Source organism: Wasmannia auropunctata, unplaced genomic scaffold (assembly GCF_000956235.1).
Source record: "Wasmannia auropunctata unplaced genomic scaffold, wasmannia.A_1.0 LD335844.1, whole genome shotgun sequence".
Classification (NCBI taxonomy): Eukaryota; Metazoa; Arthropoda; class Insecta; order Hymenoptera; family Formicidae; genus Wasmannia; species Wasmannia auropunctata.
This window is the reverse complement of record NW_012027046.1, coordinates 880341-897163: the sequence shown is the minus strand read 5'-3', so window position 1 is coordinate 897163 and position 16823 is coordinate 880341. Positions and strand designations below refer to the sequence as shown.

Genomic DNA, 16823 nt, shown 5'->3' with positions numbered 1-16823 from the left:
ATTTGGAATTCCTGAATATTATTTTATTCATTTTACTCTTATTTTATACATATAATCTGCTTCGTAAATTGATAATCTAGATAATTGAATCATGTAATTACATTTTATTACAATATAAAATTATTTATATTTACATATGTAACTATAAATAAAATTATAAGATTATTTAAACTGTATAATATGTAGAAAATTTATTTTAAACGTTTTAAATTGAATTGAATATGAATTGAATATGTAATACTTAATACAAAAATCAAAATGTTTCAAAATTAAAAATTTTACAATGTATAATCTGTTCAAAAAAAGCATTTTATTTATCATTAAAAAAGTTGATCTTTAAATTATTTAAAAATTAATTTAAATCGTTAAACAGTAAACGTGAAAAATAAATTAAATTCTCATTGCATTTACTATTAAAATTGTAAAAAAATCATGTTTGAAGTCATATCTTAACAAATAAAGCTTCTAAGAAATGCGTAAAAGAAGAAACACGCTGTGACTTTATGTGAAGCCTGACACTAATTGTCTTCTACGCGCAAATAAAATAAGAGACACTGCATCTCTCATGTTAGCATTATATGGTTATTGGTACGTTGCGTAGTTTATATATCCAAGTATTTATTATCTGAATTCGCACAGGCTCATCCGGATATTCCGGATACCCGTTATGTCCGAATTCCGCAGACACCAAATTTGATCCCTCTAAATTATTTAAATATATAAAGAAGAGAGAGAAAGAGAGAGAGATTTATAATTTCGAAACGTAAAAAATAAAAGTTGCCTATGAAAGCGAATTTCAAATTTCTTTTTTTGTTAAAAGATATCTCGAAATATTCCATTAATCCATTGATAATTTCTAAATGCAACTGACCTCTCCTCCTTACTTATTTGCCGCCGTACGGGAAACAAAATGCCAAGCTTTCTACTTATCTTATCGCTGCTTACGACGTTTTTGTCCTTGTAAATACGATAAGTAATAATTACCTCTCTTTCTCTCTTTCGTTCTCATTCTCTCTTTTTCTTTACTTGCTGTAGAATGGAATTAGCACTATTTTATGGTGTTATAGCAATCGAAATAAGAATGTGTTTTTTATTTTATGGAAAACACTTGAAAAACTATTAACTTGGTTTTAAAATAAATACTCTTCTGTTTACTTAAATAAAAAGACAAAGAATTTCTCAACTAGTTAAAAAGATATTATGCAAATGGTATGACATTAGTTAGACCGAGAGTTATACTGCGTAAAAAAAAAATCATAACATAAAAAATCTGTAACATTGACGTTTTTAGCTAATTATTATTACATCTTACATCAGCTTATTATTACATCAGCTACATCTTACATCATTTTATCCAGTTATGTACTTTCAGTATCGAAATTTCTGTTTATCCATAAAATTAATGTTTTACTAAAATTGATATTTTACTAAATTATTAATATTAAATTATATTATTAATAATATATATTAATTGATAAAATTAAACTGTTATTAAATTATTATTATTTTTTAATAAAGTATTTTATATATCTATTTTTTTATATTAATTGGTTATTTGAATATATATTCCAGTAAAATATATTTAATTGTTTAATTGTTTATTTTTACAAAGTTTCTATAAAATGTTTCAAAATACGTTTAATATACGCGATTAATTGTATTTTTATTTTAAATCCTTTTAATTGACCAACAAAAATATAATTTAATAATTTTGCCCTATGACAAAAAATGCTTTACTGTATAATGTCTCTTCTTTTTATTCCAAGATTAAATTCATCTTTCTTCATACATTGATAATTATAAGACCAAACCGAATATCCCCGCGCGTGACTAAAGGACGTCATTAAAGAGATGTGTTACCCCAATCAGTGAAGTGTGTTAAAGCGACTATTACGTCAATGCGATTAATTAATCACTATGAATTTGCGTTGGCTTTGCATTTGTCACTTGAAATAAATTGCTTGTTTTTACAAAATGCTTGCTATAATTGTTATATCAAGCGTTCTGCGTTGATTCTGTGGAAATTTCATTTACCGTTAATCTGTCGAGGTCCCGACATATAATTTTAATGAATAAAAAAGCATGAATATTAAATTTATTTATTCTATATTATAATACTTAAAGAATATAAATAAAATCTTAAAACAATTTTTATATAAATGTATAAATAACATTATATAAATATACTGAATATATATATATATATATGTAATTTTAACAAAATTAATAAAACTGCAAGTTAAAAACTTGTAATCATGCAAACATTTAAGTTTTGTAGACCCCCTCATTAATGCAAGCTAAAGAAGATTAGCACAATGTAACATAGAATTAGTAGATCGGTCATTAATGTCAATATGATAACTAACGAACGAGCATTTAAGTCACAACAAATTAGTACTTATTTCAGCATTATATTAATAGCTGTTTCTTATCACTATTATCGGTATATTCTGACGATAATATTCGTTTTTAATCGTTCAACGATTGCAAAATCATGTTATATCGTTGACCTCTCCATAGCTGCCTTCCGCAGATAAATTCGAGATCTCGTCTCTCACGAGACGCGTGACGTCTAACGAGTGACGATATTCAGGAAATTCGATTTCACGAGCAAACCGTAAACAGATTATATCTAGAAAGTTCAGAAAAATAAAGAGTGTTGCAAAAGAATTACTTTTAATTATGTGGCACAGTTATTTTATTATTATTCATTATGAGCTTTTATTAAAGCCTTTCAAAATCACAAAATTTTCTTATGTTTTATATTTTATAAATTCTTTCCATATCTCTCTATTATCGTTTTCGACATATTGCTCTATTTCGTGATATATCTACATATACTTACATAGAGATATACATATGAAAACATCAATTAGAAAAAGCAAAGATTTCTTTCTAAATCTTTGAATTTTTTATTAAGGACAAATTAATTATTTAACTTTTATTGATATTAATAGAGACATTAAGGATGATAAATTTTCTATGTGTTAAAGATCAGCACGAATCGATCGAGAAGACAAAGTGTCTTCTTTGAAGAAAGCGACTGTACACGCGCGTTTCCGTCGAATCTACCCTTTTGGTCGATAAAACCTTACTTATTCGCTACCATAGACAGCGATCGATCTCCTTATTCCACATTACACATGATATTTGCTAACATTATGTCAATCGAATGTTAATCTAAACCTTTCGGACTACGATATTTGTTTAAGATTTTTTTTTCATTCTTTCGTATTTGAGTAAGAAAAAATTCTTTTGTATTTTTATATATTTCTCCCGTTAAAAAAAATGACAAAAATATAGATACATCCGTCGGTAGTTTCGACTAAGAGTTTGACATAAAGAAAAAAAAAAAAATCTCGCGAGACGAGTTAATTTATCCAACATATTTATGTAAACAGAGCATAAGATACAATATATCAAGCAATTAGTTAGGCTAACGACCATATACGTGAAAAAATCCGGATAATTTTATAAGCAATACAATGTGTGCCGGTAAACGCGCATTTAATTATAGATAAGCCTGGCATGTTGACACACGACGTCTCGCTTTTCGTTATCGTGCCTTTGTTAAAAAAAATATATATAAATATTTGATAATCTCAAGAAATCTCAATTTCATAATCTCAGAAATATTAACTTCCACCTGATCCACCAGACAACGCTCGGATAATTTTAGGCTAAATTAAATTGATCGAGAACTGTAACTCCAATTATATTTTTTGTAGTCTTTTTTTAAATCAAAACCTAATCTCGTAATTGTATCTTGATAAAATTTAAAGATGATCTTGATAAATTAAATGATCGAAGAGAATCATTAAGACAGATTGAGTTGAAATGATTAAAAACATACTTCAACGATAAGCTGTAAAGTAAATTAACGTAAAGCAAAATCAAATATCTCGTACAGCTTTATCGAACGTATTGATAAGACATTGAGCAAACATTTATTTTGTTTTACGCGAGAGAGGAAAATCGATATATCTATAGTCTTATTCTACTTTTGATTTTTAATATTATAGATTACGTAAAAACATTTATTTTTACATAATCTACAATATTTTTTAAATATTTTAAGATCAAAATTGTAAGTAGGACAACATAATTTTTAACAATAAATTTATTACAAAATTATTATAAAATGATTTCGACTTTCATAATTATTATAAAATTATTTTAAAATAATAACTGCGCTATGTCATCCAAAATTTTCATGTATATTGTTGTTTCGTGTTGTGCTTTAAAGTACAGCAATGACAAGAGCCGCAACATGACGATACAGCGAATTTGTTAATATTACAAAAAAAAAAAAATAAACTGCAGTGTCACTTGCAGCGTTTCGCGTATTTTTATTTCTATTACGTTTATACGTTACGAATTTACGAGGTCGCACGATAGAGTACGAAGGCGGGTAAAGCGTTCCACTGACCTACACTTGCCATCAGTCAATGGTCCTTATATGCATCCTTCATTTAAGGACTTAACCCCATTCGAATATATCTATTCGCGGAAATCGAATATATTGCGCGCTTTTGCAAGCTGCGCTTCGTAAGGTTGACAACAGGGAAGATCGATGTCTTATACGGGGTGCCGCGAAACAAAATTTTTTGTCACCGAGTTTATATCGGCGTACACTGCAGATGTCTCTTTGCAAAAATGTATGTGTCAACGCATACGCGGATCTTATATCCACTGCAAAAATAGCAACCTGGTCATAATCGATATTTCAATCGTTCAATGTAATGCGGAATATTTATTAGAGAATGTAAAAGCTGACACATATTTGTATACATATAATATAAGAATAAAAAAATCTACTTACATGTATTTAAACAAACTACTTATGCTTAAACAAATATTTAAAATACGTATATATTTACCTTATATATCAAATAAGAATATAAGTTTCATATAAGAAAAAAAATATATTTATAGATGGCTTTACATTCTTAAAAATTTAGCAGTTTACTTTATAATTAAAGAAATTAATATAAGTTTTGAAATAACTTTACGAAAAATAATTTTTAGAAGAGCGTATTATATTCTTAGCTTTAAGATTTAAAATAAGATCTTTTCCGTAGACTATTATAATTTTTGAATCTAATTGTGTGGGCAGGTTTCGTATGTTTTCAGATGAAGAGCCTCACGCTGAGCGTCACAGCTAGTGAACCAAATTGAAAAGAAGCCATGAAGTCAATCAGGAGCGTCAATTACAACTTGAAAGGAAGGCGCTCGTGCGTTTAAGGAATTTTAGATGCATACACACACACACACACACACACACATACTCCTTGGTTTTTAATAAAATTTCTATATCGAAATAATGGAACATTCTATGCTATTACGAGAATTTTCGCGTTATTTTAATATCATATAAAATATGTTTCTAGAAATTGTCTTGCACTGTACAAAATAAACAATTTCTTTTTTGGATTTTATACTTATGAAATCATTTTTGTTAATGCGTTTTAATTAAAAAACTCTTTTTTTAATTTTATTAATTTGCTTTGCAAAAAACGTTTATATTCACATTATATATATATATATTTTATTATTGATCGGAAAATATATTAAATATGTATAAACATTTATATCAAGATTTAATTTATCTCTTTTATTTTTTATCGACAGATAATTATTATATATAACTAATTATAATTATATATTAGAAAATTAATTTAATTCACTAAAAATTACATATATTGCGCTCTATACTTCTTCAAAAATCGTCATTATAAAATAATAAAATATTAATCAAGAGATCGTTTAATTTATCTCATCGAAAAATATTAGATCGGAAAAACAAGATCGATCAGATGTTTATCGCGGACGTACGTCACTCATAAAATTTTGTTTTATCAAAATCAATTTTGTTAGCGATCTTGATAAAATATCAAGTGATCAAATTTTGATATAAAATATTTTTACGGGTGCAATGGTCCATCACTGTGCCAAGTTTCCGGAATGTACTATTTGTTGCTTCTCAGGGTCAAACGAACAATGACAGTATCATGCCAACTATTTCCGACACACCATCACCAAGGGCGTTCTGTACAAATCCGTTCCTCACTGCCAAGGGATTCATTTCCTTTGTTTCATTCGCGTTAGTTAAATTAAAGAAAAATATAGACATTGAGCAATTAAATTCAATGCCTGAATATGAAGGTTACTTATTTTTTTACATATTTTGTTAGTATTTTATATATAATTATTTGTTTTAACTTAAAAGTTGAAAATGATGTTTCTAAATGCGTGTGCTTTCTTATGTTTATAAGCAATGCAAAGAATGCCTTTAAAATATATATTATTAATTAATATGTGATTAATTAATATCTAATTTTGTATTACAACAATATCAACAATTTTAAAAGACTAATTAAATTATAGTAAGAAATTCATAAAAGTCACGATTGGTCACGAAAATATATCATGTCTAACAACTGCCCAAGAATATTAATAGCTTTATCAATTTCGTAAGTCAGTTTTAGATCATTAAATTACATTTTTTTTCTAAACAATCTATATCATTAACAAGTACGCAGATCAAAGATCAAAGTTCATCGGTCAATGAACTATGCGACTCATCTCATGACAAATGTACAATCAATTATTTATAAAAGAAAAGTGTATCACTTACTAAACTGTCATCAAGATATACAATCTGCACATATTCGCCAAGTATACGTAATTTACGAGAATAGTACGCCAGTACGTCTAGAGAGTGCTTCTCCGCAATTAATAAATGTACCAATTTTTAATGGAATATTTTTGTGATTTACACAGGTATAATTTATCACTGTCAATTTATTTTATTTGTCGTATTATAATTTTTATAATTACTTTATATATTTACATATTCTATATTTTTGTAAAAATGCTGAAAGAATGCGATTGATATATCGACTCAAAGTTCTATCGATTACAATTTGTCAATACTTGTGTGCTCATAAATAAACTGGTGAATCATTATATTAGATGGATAGATAGATTATAAAACGTCGATCTTGATAATTGTGAAATATAATCATAATATATCACTGGCTATTTTTTTATAAGTTCGATCGAATGCTAATGATAGAAGCTTAAACATTTAGAGAATGCAATCATGTTGCCAAGCGTGATTTTTATTGATAGACGTACTCTTTTTATAATTATAAATCTGATATATAAGATTGGTGCGCACTTGTATAAGGGCGCACCAATTTGACTTTCAAAAATTCTATATGCGTGTATTTATTTTTAACGTCCACGAATTTTAAACCATCTTGTATAGTCTCATGGGATTTTACATCACTTTAATTTATTGTTCAATTAGATTTTCAAAATGTTTACACATCAAATTTGTTTTCACTGAAACAAGGTCAAGACCCTCATTATTACTAATCAAAGAATCACTCGCGAACAATTAAGTCACAGTCGTCAAAATCCTTAACGACACAATTTCAATATGCAGCGAAAGATACCGATCATTTTATTTTGCTTTATTCCTTTTTATGGATAAAATATTAGAGATCGACGTTTTTAAATGTGTCACTTAAACATTTGATTAAATAACTCCGTTAAAGAATATACAAGCCGACTTTAAAATAAATTTTTTATCGTGATAAAACGCGCGAGGGGAAGGAAATTTTTCAATGCGAAAAGACATTTGCGCAACGCTTTTCTCGCGAGGCAAAACAATTCGAATTTATGGCGCTGGAAAATTTGATAAATGAAAAAAGATACCTCGCCGACTTTCCTTCTCACTGCTGACGAATGGGGTTCATCCGCGGGGGTGACACTTAAACACAGCGCCAGAGATACGAGCGTATACTGCCAGATGCGGTTGGCAGTGGCAGGCCAGCGCAGCGTGATACGATGTCAATGACGACGATGCATGTATAGATATGTACGTATATATAGATATATAGATATATACGTGGTCCACGAAAATAGTGTCACGTGTAAGCGACAACTGTACCGGATGCGCGGATGCACGACGGCGTGCACGACGACGAAGAGGTGCGTTATCCACTGGACTGAAGGGGCAAACACGCAGGTCTACCCTTCTTTGTGCATCCCCACCCTATGTTCGAGCACGCATTCGCGGTATGCACCACGTAAGTGCATCGGGGGCCGCATCTTTTAGACACGCTATTCTCACTTTGTACGACATCAAGTTCCGTCACGGAAAGAATATTAATAGTTCTGTGATAAGAATATGAAAAAAATTAAAATCTTGTACGTCGTTTGAGATAAAATTAAAGTACAAATTGGTTTCTCACGATCACGTGCGCGTTATGTTAATAAACGCGTAAATTATTTCAGGAGAATTTTTATCCTTTGAAAGAATGATGTAATAAATTTTAAAACATCGAAAATAGTTTCATCAAATCGCGCCAATTATTTTCGATAACCATTTGCCCATTTTATTTTTTTTATTTTACAGTTTTAATTATTTAAATATGTTTTATTATCGCTAGAAAAAAAATAATTATTTCTTTCGGGTAAAATAAATGCAGTTTGCAACGCGTAGAAAAATGTGAACGATACCAGTCAGTGACAAATCAACTTTCATAAAGCATTCGCTAATTTTCATAGCATTTGTTAATGCCACGGCTCAACACCACTAATCCCTGGCTAAATGCCCGCAACTTGTTTGCTCTTTAACTTTTAACAGCGTTGAATCACTGGGCAAATATGTAGAGGAAAATTTATCGTCCAAAACAAAAAAAAGTGAGAAGTAATCGCTTTAAAGTCTTTAAACCTTTAATAGCGTAGAGCTTTTGTTTTGGTAGTCTTAACATGGTACCAGAAATGTGTATTCTACGCTTCAGTGAAGTCATAAGTCCGTTTTAAACAACGATTTATAAATTGCGCCAGATTTTAAGATAGAATTCTATTTATAATTTCTTACGCCGTGTATTTTAATATACGTGTGTATTTTAGTAGATATATTTTATGTGTGTTATAGTCTGATAGTCTTCAAAATGTTTTTCATATGTAATAAGGAACAACCTTACGTACAGAATTTTATCCTGGATTCTATTATGAATCTAAATGGACTTCAACTAACATTTTTTATGCAAACTCGCCAGATGTCATGAATTCATAAACCATTTATGCACTTTTATCCTTAATGATCTTATAGAGGGTTTTAAGTATTATAAATTCTTGATGTTATAGATCTGTGCGGAGACGATATAGTACGCACCATACGCTCCAGCGTAGGGCGCAAAAGTTTGAGGGGCGCACTTATTTGGCTCGACATGCTCTAGCTCTTGTGACATTTGTAAAACTCCATTTAGGCTGCGTTTGTGAAACATCGACTGCGTGCTACAATTTTATCCTTGTTTAATATTCGGTGAACAACAAGAATAAAATGATACGCGGAATTATTATTATGTTGCGACATAATAATTCGATGAATTAAAATTACATCCCGACATAATAATAATTCCAAATTTCTATTATGCTTCGACATAATTTTAATTCATAAAATTATTATTATGTCGCGACGTAATTTTAATTCGTTAATAAGAATCGTAATATTTTTTAGACAAATATTTTTTAAAAATTTTACAATAGGTAAAATTTCTTTTATATTACTAAAAAGTAAAACGGTTTGCCGTGCGTGCGAGTCATTTTCAGCGTAAAGGCACTTAAAACGGTCGCAACGCCCCCGGATCTGTGATATATTATAGGACTTTGATCCCTGATATCATTTTGAAGTTAAGAGATTATTACGTTTAGAATTTCCATGTTTCATACAATTGATTTACAAACCTTCGATCGTAATTTCTCAACCTACAATTTCAAAATCCTGGCGTTTTTGACGCCAGATTGATCTGAAAATTTTTAAAATCTTAAAGGTTTTTAGTCTCGCGAATTCTTTGGTCCATCGAATTTTCGGTCTGCTGATTCTTGGATTTACGATTTCTCGGCACTGTGCAGAACCCTAGTCTCATTTCCCTCGGATTTACGAATGTCCGATTCCACAAATTTATGGACTCGTCGCTGTAACACATCCTGGCAATTGTATTCCAGGTTTCGCAAAAAATTGAACGTATAGGATTTCGCGAGTTTCCTGTATCATATAATCTCTCGTGAATCCATGACATCGCGAATCTGCCGCGTTTGATAGATCGATTTAGGTATTTACGGATCCTTCGCGAAGGCTACACTTCGTCCTCAATTCACGGGGTGTTACCCCGAATCCCGTCATTAATCTCGCATTAAACAAATCTCTGGGCGGATAAGGCCGCGGCGCCGCCAATATATCGCGTGAGTGACGGCAGTTCTTCCGTTCATTCGCATTTCGGGACGAAATATGACGCGCGTCACGTGGCAGCCGATTATTATATATGTATGTAATGTACGCGACATACGGGCGTGCACCGCATTGCACGCGTGACACATAACATGTGAGTGGGAGTGACAATCGATTGTGTGACTGACGCTACAATCGCCATGGTGACACGCGAAAACAAATACGTGCAATCGCACAGACATGCTGACCGCTGACCCACAGTAAGCCGCACGAGTTCAGTGTGTCACGTATGCGACAGAAAAGGACCGAGAACTTACGTCCCTCGACCCGCACGATGAAGAAAGTGGCCGGCGAAAAGCGCTGGCTAACGTTAAATTCGCAGGTATCAAAAAACCCGAGGTCGCTCGTAAGCGACAATTTGGCACGCGTCCAGATTAAATTAGCCCCCTGCGGATAACTTTCAATCTACACCTCCACGTCTCACCTTAATCGAAATTACGATCGATGACAGAACGGTCGTTTGTGATGCGGCGAACACGTTTCTTTTTCATATACAAAGCTTCTCAAAGATCAAATTTTTTAATCTGAGATCTGAATCTTTCGAGCATAGAATGTCAGAGGTTTATATTCAAAATCACCCTATTTTAGCTATAATCCTTGTTAAGTTTTTTTTCTCAGAATTTCAATTTTTTTAAATTTCTGATTGATCTTTGAATTCCTTTAAATTTCTTTTGATTTCTGTAGGTCTGTAGAAACCGAAAATTTTAATTCTTGGCTTTGGTTCTCAAACGTTTCAATTCGTATCTCACGGAACTTCTAAAATTTCCCGAGCTCGCCGAGAAGTTGATCCCTCATCGCGTTCTTGAAGTACGATCGCGGATTTTCTTGGATTTGAGTTGTCGTCAAGGTTACAAGAGCAAAAGTAGAGTGTGCACCTTTTTTAAGAGTGTCATAAAAAGTGGCTTATCCGGGAATAGCCTTTTATCGATAAATTTATGCCAATGTTTCGTGTATACGCCACTCACTGGGACACACCGGCGCGACCCTCGCGCGTCACCTTGACCCAAACTCTGCGGTTCAGTATGTCACGTGCACGAAATGGATCGAAACCGGCGGAGTTCAGTATTCTCCTCTCGAGGCGCGAGAGTTTTTCTTTCACCCTCAGCGAGTTTCGCATTTCTCAATCTCTTTCACGAATTGAATACCACGAAGATCTCTTTTCCTCTATTCGAAAGCTCCCTTACAATTTTCTTTTACTTTGTAACTGATAAGTATTCTAATTATCTGTAGCAATTAAGGTGTCCTTCCATTGACCGGATTCTCGTCCGAGGACAGGAACAATTAATATAAGAAGAAAAAGCAATTAATATGTTCTTTTTAAATAATTTTTTCATAATTTTATTTCTTTATCCCAAGAAGGTTTCCTTATCACAAGAAGGATGTTGCAACTGTGCATATGGAACCCGCTATTCAACAAGATAAAATAGAAATTATGTAAGACAAATTATAATTTACCGATATAGGCATGTCATACATTCTATTATACTCATGTAATTATCGCGAGACAAATTTGATTCCATTTTGTAATTAAATCTAATTACCGATTACACATATGATCTCTTTTCCTCCATTCAAAATCTCCATTACAATTTTCTTTTTCTTCGTAACTGATAAGTATTTTAATTATCTGTAGCAATCAAGGTGTCCATCCATTGGCCGGATTGGTCCTCCTTCGAGGACAGCAGCGATTAACATAAGAAGAAAAAGCAATTAATATGTTCTTTTTAATGATTTTTCATAATTTTATTTCTTTATCCACAGGAACAATGTGGTTGCAACTGTGGTTGTATATGGAACTCGCTATTCAACGAGATAAAATAGAAATTGAGTAAGACAAATTATAATTTACCGATATAGGCATGTGATACATTCTATTATATTCATGTAATTATCACGAGACAAATTTGTTGATTCCATTTTGTAATTAAATCCAATTACCGATTGTATATATATTTCACTATGCTGTAATTCACTATTTGGGTTAATAAATATTAATTATTATTACCTCGTGTGCATTATTTATGTATTAAAATGACTAATAGAAATCTTAATAATTATGTCATATATATACAATAGTTTCAGCAAAACCAGATGTATATACAAGATGTATGTACAAGATGTACATACAAGCAAACACATATCAGTCTTGTTTACGGAAGTGCATAATTATTATCTTCGTATAATGCATTATTTTACACGTCGGGAATAAACATGCAGTATAGGTATCACATTTTCCATCTCGTTCGAGAAAACAGAGATATTGGCTCTAAAACAACATATTTTCCACTGTGAGGCCAGTTAGATCGAAACCAATCAATTAGAATGGCATATGCACGACCGAACCTGTCACGAGAAAACGGAGTAAACATACGTGAGTATAGGTATATAATACGTGGAAAAAAAAATACCGTTACACGGGGAAACAACGAGAACATATATTGCTTGCATGTATATACACGCATTCATATGTTAATATAAGCCTCCGTAATATTGTGTGCGTGGCGGTATTTTCTATGACATAAATTTAAATTGGCTGCAAACTGCATGGCAGTCGGCACTCGACACGCGCATTGTCGTCCTACATAATAACGGCCATTAGGGAGACGTTCTCTGACGGAAAGGTTTACACCGGTTTTTCTTTCGCGATTTTCCACAGTAAGAAAAAAAAAAAGAAATCCTTATTTGTGCCGCGTGAAAACTTGTATATCGTTAATCGCGCGATTATTAAACGGTGGCGATTACGCGGCGATATTTAGGATTAGCTGCGGATAAATCATGCCAATTATTTACATATCTGGGTGCGGCAACTCTTCAACAGGCGCGCGGATTAACTTGACGACGAGTGTATCTGGTACATAAAGCTTTCATGAGATTCGACATTTTTCTATTCTCGCGATGTGGGTCAGTGTCGGCGGGGCGGGTGGTTCATTTACTTACGGCACGTCACAAAAGATCGCCCTTGTGCGCCGCGCGTATCGTGCACGAATGACAGAACCGGCTTATCAAGGGAAATTAGCATTGCGGCATTGTTATCTATTGCTTTATCTTCGTGAAAAAAAATACGCTAGCGCAAAAATCCGCATCACATTTTTAATCTAATTCCGCGATTTGTTATATAAATCTATCGTTGCAATATAAATCTGGTTCGACGTTGTATTGCATACGTGTGTGTGTTTACAGCTAAAAAATTTACCAAATTCAAGGATAGATGTGGAGCGTTTCGTGAAGTCGATTCGGGGGAACACGATTTTAAGATTTTATTCACTATAAAGGATGTTTTATTATATTTGCGCCGCTTCATCATGCAAGCAATTCGAAGAAAGTACAATTACGTAGGAACGACGATTAGCAAATAATTTGTTCGTTATCGTATCCAATTCTTAACGAGGAAATATATATATACGACATATATTCGTACATGTATTACGACACGGAATTGGCACGTGTAGACCGGAAAGAATGACGACTGTACAGTCACACCAATTTACTATTATAAACAATACATTATGACATAACGCGCGCATGCAAGTCTTAAAGAAGAATTCGTAATACTTGCAGTCAATATACCTACTTGTTTGTCTTCAAATTAGCTACAGTCTCACGCACAAAAAAACGAACCGCTGCAATGTTTTTTTTGTGTGTGAGTACATTTTTTTATCCACTTATCGTGTACTTTGATTCATATCCTAAACGTATAAACTTCACGAAGATTTTCCCAAAAAGTTAAAGAATTTTCAATTCAATGAAAATATCATACACTAGCAAATTAAGAGAACAATTTATAAATGTGTAGAAGTAATTTAAAAAATATTTCAAACAATCCAACACAAAGACAAAAAATTCTGATCTAAAATTTGATGAAGATGAGGCGTTCTTTACTTTGGTAAACAGTTTACAATATTTTATATATTGTAACTATGTTGCATGAGTGATAAATTAGTATAAAATAATTGGCAATTACTTATAATGTATATATATAAAATGTATATTATATATACATATATATATATATTTACACACACCCACACACACACACACACACAGTATTGATATGAGATATATGAATGCACCGAGCGTAATTAAATATATGAATGACTCAAACACCTTGACTTTGACCACGTAAATCGCTAGTATTTTCTTTCTTTACAATAATCACGTCACTGAACCGCAAATTTATGCGATAACCGTGATAACGAGCAATGACTTTTACTCGATTTTTGTAAATTAATTGGCAACTAAACCTAATCTCTTGGCAACTAAATTATCGTGATAAACTTACGTTTTACCGTTATACCCTTAAGAAAAAATGTAGCTAAAACTGATGCAGTATCATCAGTTACTGATAAAAATATTACCAGTTATTGATAAAAACTGATTCAATGTCATCAATTACTGATGCGGCTAATGCGTATAATCAGTATTTTTTCTTAAGGATATATTTACGAAATTAAATTTAGTAATTATATCGCACAAATTAAACAAAAAATAAGAATTTCAAATGTTATGTCGTTCATTAAACTTAAATGGAGATATCAGTTGAGTTGAGAGTCATCGACACTTTTACCTGATGAATAGTGTTAGATAGGGAAAAGGTCTAAGGTAATAGTAAGGGAACCTTACAATTTATAAGAGCAAAATATGCAAAGCGTCTTCCTAACCTTCGAGAGGAAATAACATAGTATTCATAATACACATTTTCACAATGATTACTTGGAAAATTTATGTTGATTATCCTAATTATGTTCTATCATGTTATTCAACGTATAGTCGCCATTTTTAATGAATATATATGATGATTATATAGTATGAATCTATATAATTTTATTTCATTGAGGAACGTTTCAATGTCATATTTTTTATTATTAACATAATTTTATTAACATAATTTAATTTAAATTTTTTTTATTTATAGTGTCATAAATGCGTATTGCAATAGATATATATCTACATTACAAAATATAAGAAATCTTAATCTCTACTGAAAATAATAGACAAAATAAAATGTTGTAAAATGCAATAGAAATAAATTTAATTATTTAATTTTATTATTTAACTTTCAAAACGCGAAGAAAAAATGTTATATTTATTTTTTATTCAAATGTTTAAATTTAATCTTTTAACGGACTTGTTGCTAAAGCTGTCATTTCATTTGATATTTTAACAAAAATAATCAAGCAAATAATTAAAAATTCAACGATAGTTTTGTTTGGGTGTTTGATAAAGTAAAGTTTTCAAAAAATACACTAGAAATATGTCCCTTAATTAGCCAGTTTTTGACAAAATAATATTACTTTGAGCACCTAAAATTCAGTCGTATGATAAAAATTCTCTTTAAATTAAAAATTATCATGTTCATTGGAAACGTATTTTTAAAAAATAATTTCGTCTATGCCTTTGATATAAAGTGTCAAAATTTAAAAAAAACAATAAAGTAATGTAATGAATAAATACGATAAAAATATATTTCTTAGCTAATTCTGACAAAACAATTTTACTTTGAGCATCTAAAATTCAATCTGTCTGATAAAAAATTAATCTCTGTTAAAAACCGCATACATTGGTAATATTTTATTAGCATTTCCTCTAAAAAATTTTGGATTTAAAAATATTTGCATTTTTAATTATAGCGTTGCATTTTTGCCACGTTATAAACTTTAATTTTAATAAAATCATTTGTTATTTACAAAGTTCTATAAAATTGTCAGACAATTTTCGCGAAGCGGCATCGTGGAAATCGACCACCGGTTGCATTCCATCGAAGGACTCACCTTTAGTTGGTCCACCGAGATGAGGGCTGCTTGCTTGAATACTTTGCTGAGGTGTTCTAGGACGTTACTACCGCGATCTGCGATACTAGCTTGGTGGTGGCTAGTTCGCGATACTTATGTAGGGAAGCTTTTCAGCGCAAGCGTCACTCACCTCCCGCTGGCCGGTTTCCACCTCTCCATGATGGGCATGATTATCCCCCACGATCGCGCGTCCATCGTAAATCGTTATATGTCGGAAATTCTTCTCGCGATGCCCACGAATCATGCAAATTGAACACGCAGGAATCGGGGGACTGAAGATCCTCACAATCAGAATCACGAAACGAGATATTCGCGCAATTGACAACATAGAGAGCTATCTAGGCCAAATGCATCTTTGTGATATCGAGCATCCCCTTGTGAAATTCGTAAATGCATTGAAGAGATAAAACTAAAATATTCATAAAACTAATTTTTCTTTTATAATTAACAATGTATTTAACGCTAAAAATTTTCAATACTAAAATTTTGCGAATTCAAGCTGCTGTAGAGATTCAAAAATTTATAGATTTGAGATAGATCTCAGGATTTATATATGGTATATTACGATTTTGAAAAAATTATACATACACAGAGAGAATTTTCTTTTAAAATTTACCCTGAAAATCATGTTGCGAAATCTTATTGTACAGTAAAATTTGCCTAAATACTATATTGTTTCATAATTAACATGATTTGCAGGGTAAAAAAGATCGGAAGAGCACACG

General features: G+C 31.5%; 1 protein-coding gene across 1 annotated transcript in view; it reads right to left on the bottom strand.

Annotated features, from left to right (window-relative positions):
* The window catches only part of LOC105455776 (glutamine synthetase 2 cytoplasmic-like), a 35293-nt gene extending 19106 nt beyond the window's left edge, over nt 1-16187 (bottom strand). Inside the window, exon 1 of the mRNA XM_011699361.1 lies at nt 16078-16187. The gene's annotated coding sequence lies outside the window, so the exon portion shown is untranslated. The remainder of the gene's footprint in view (nt 1-16077) is intronic.
* Nucleotides 16188-16823: the final 636 nt, after the last annotated feature.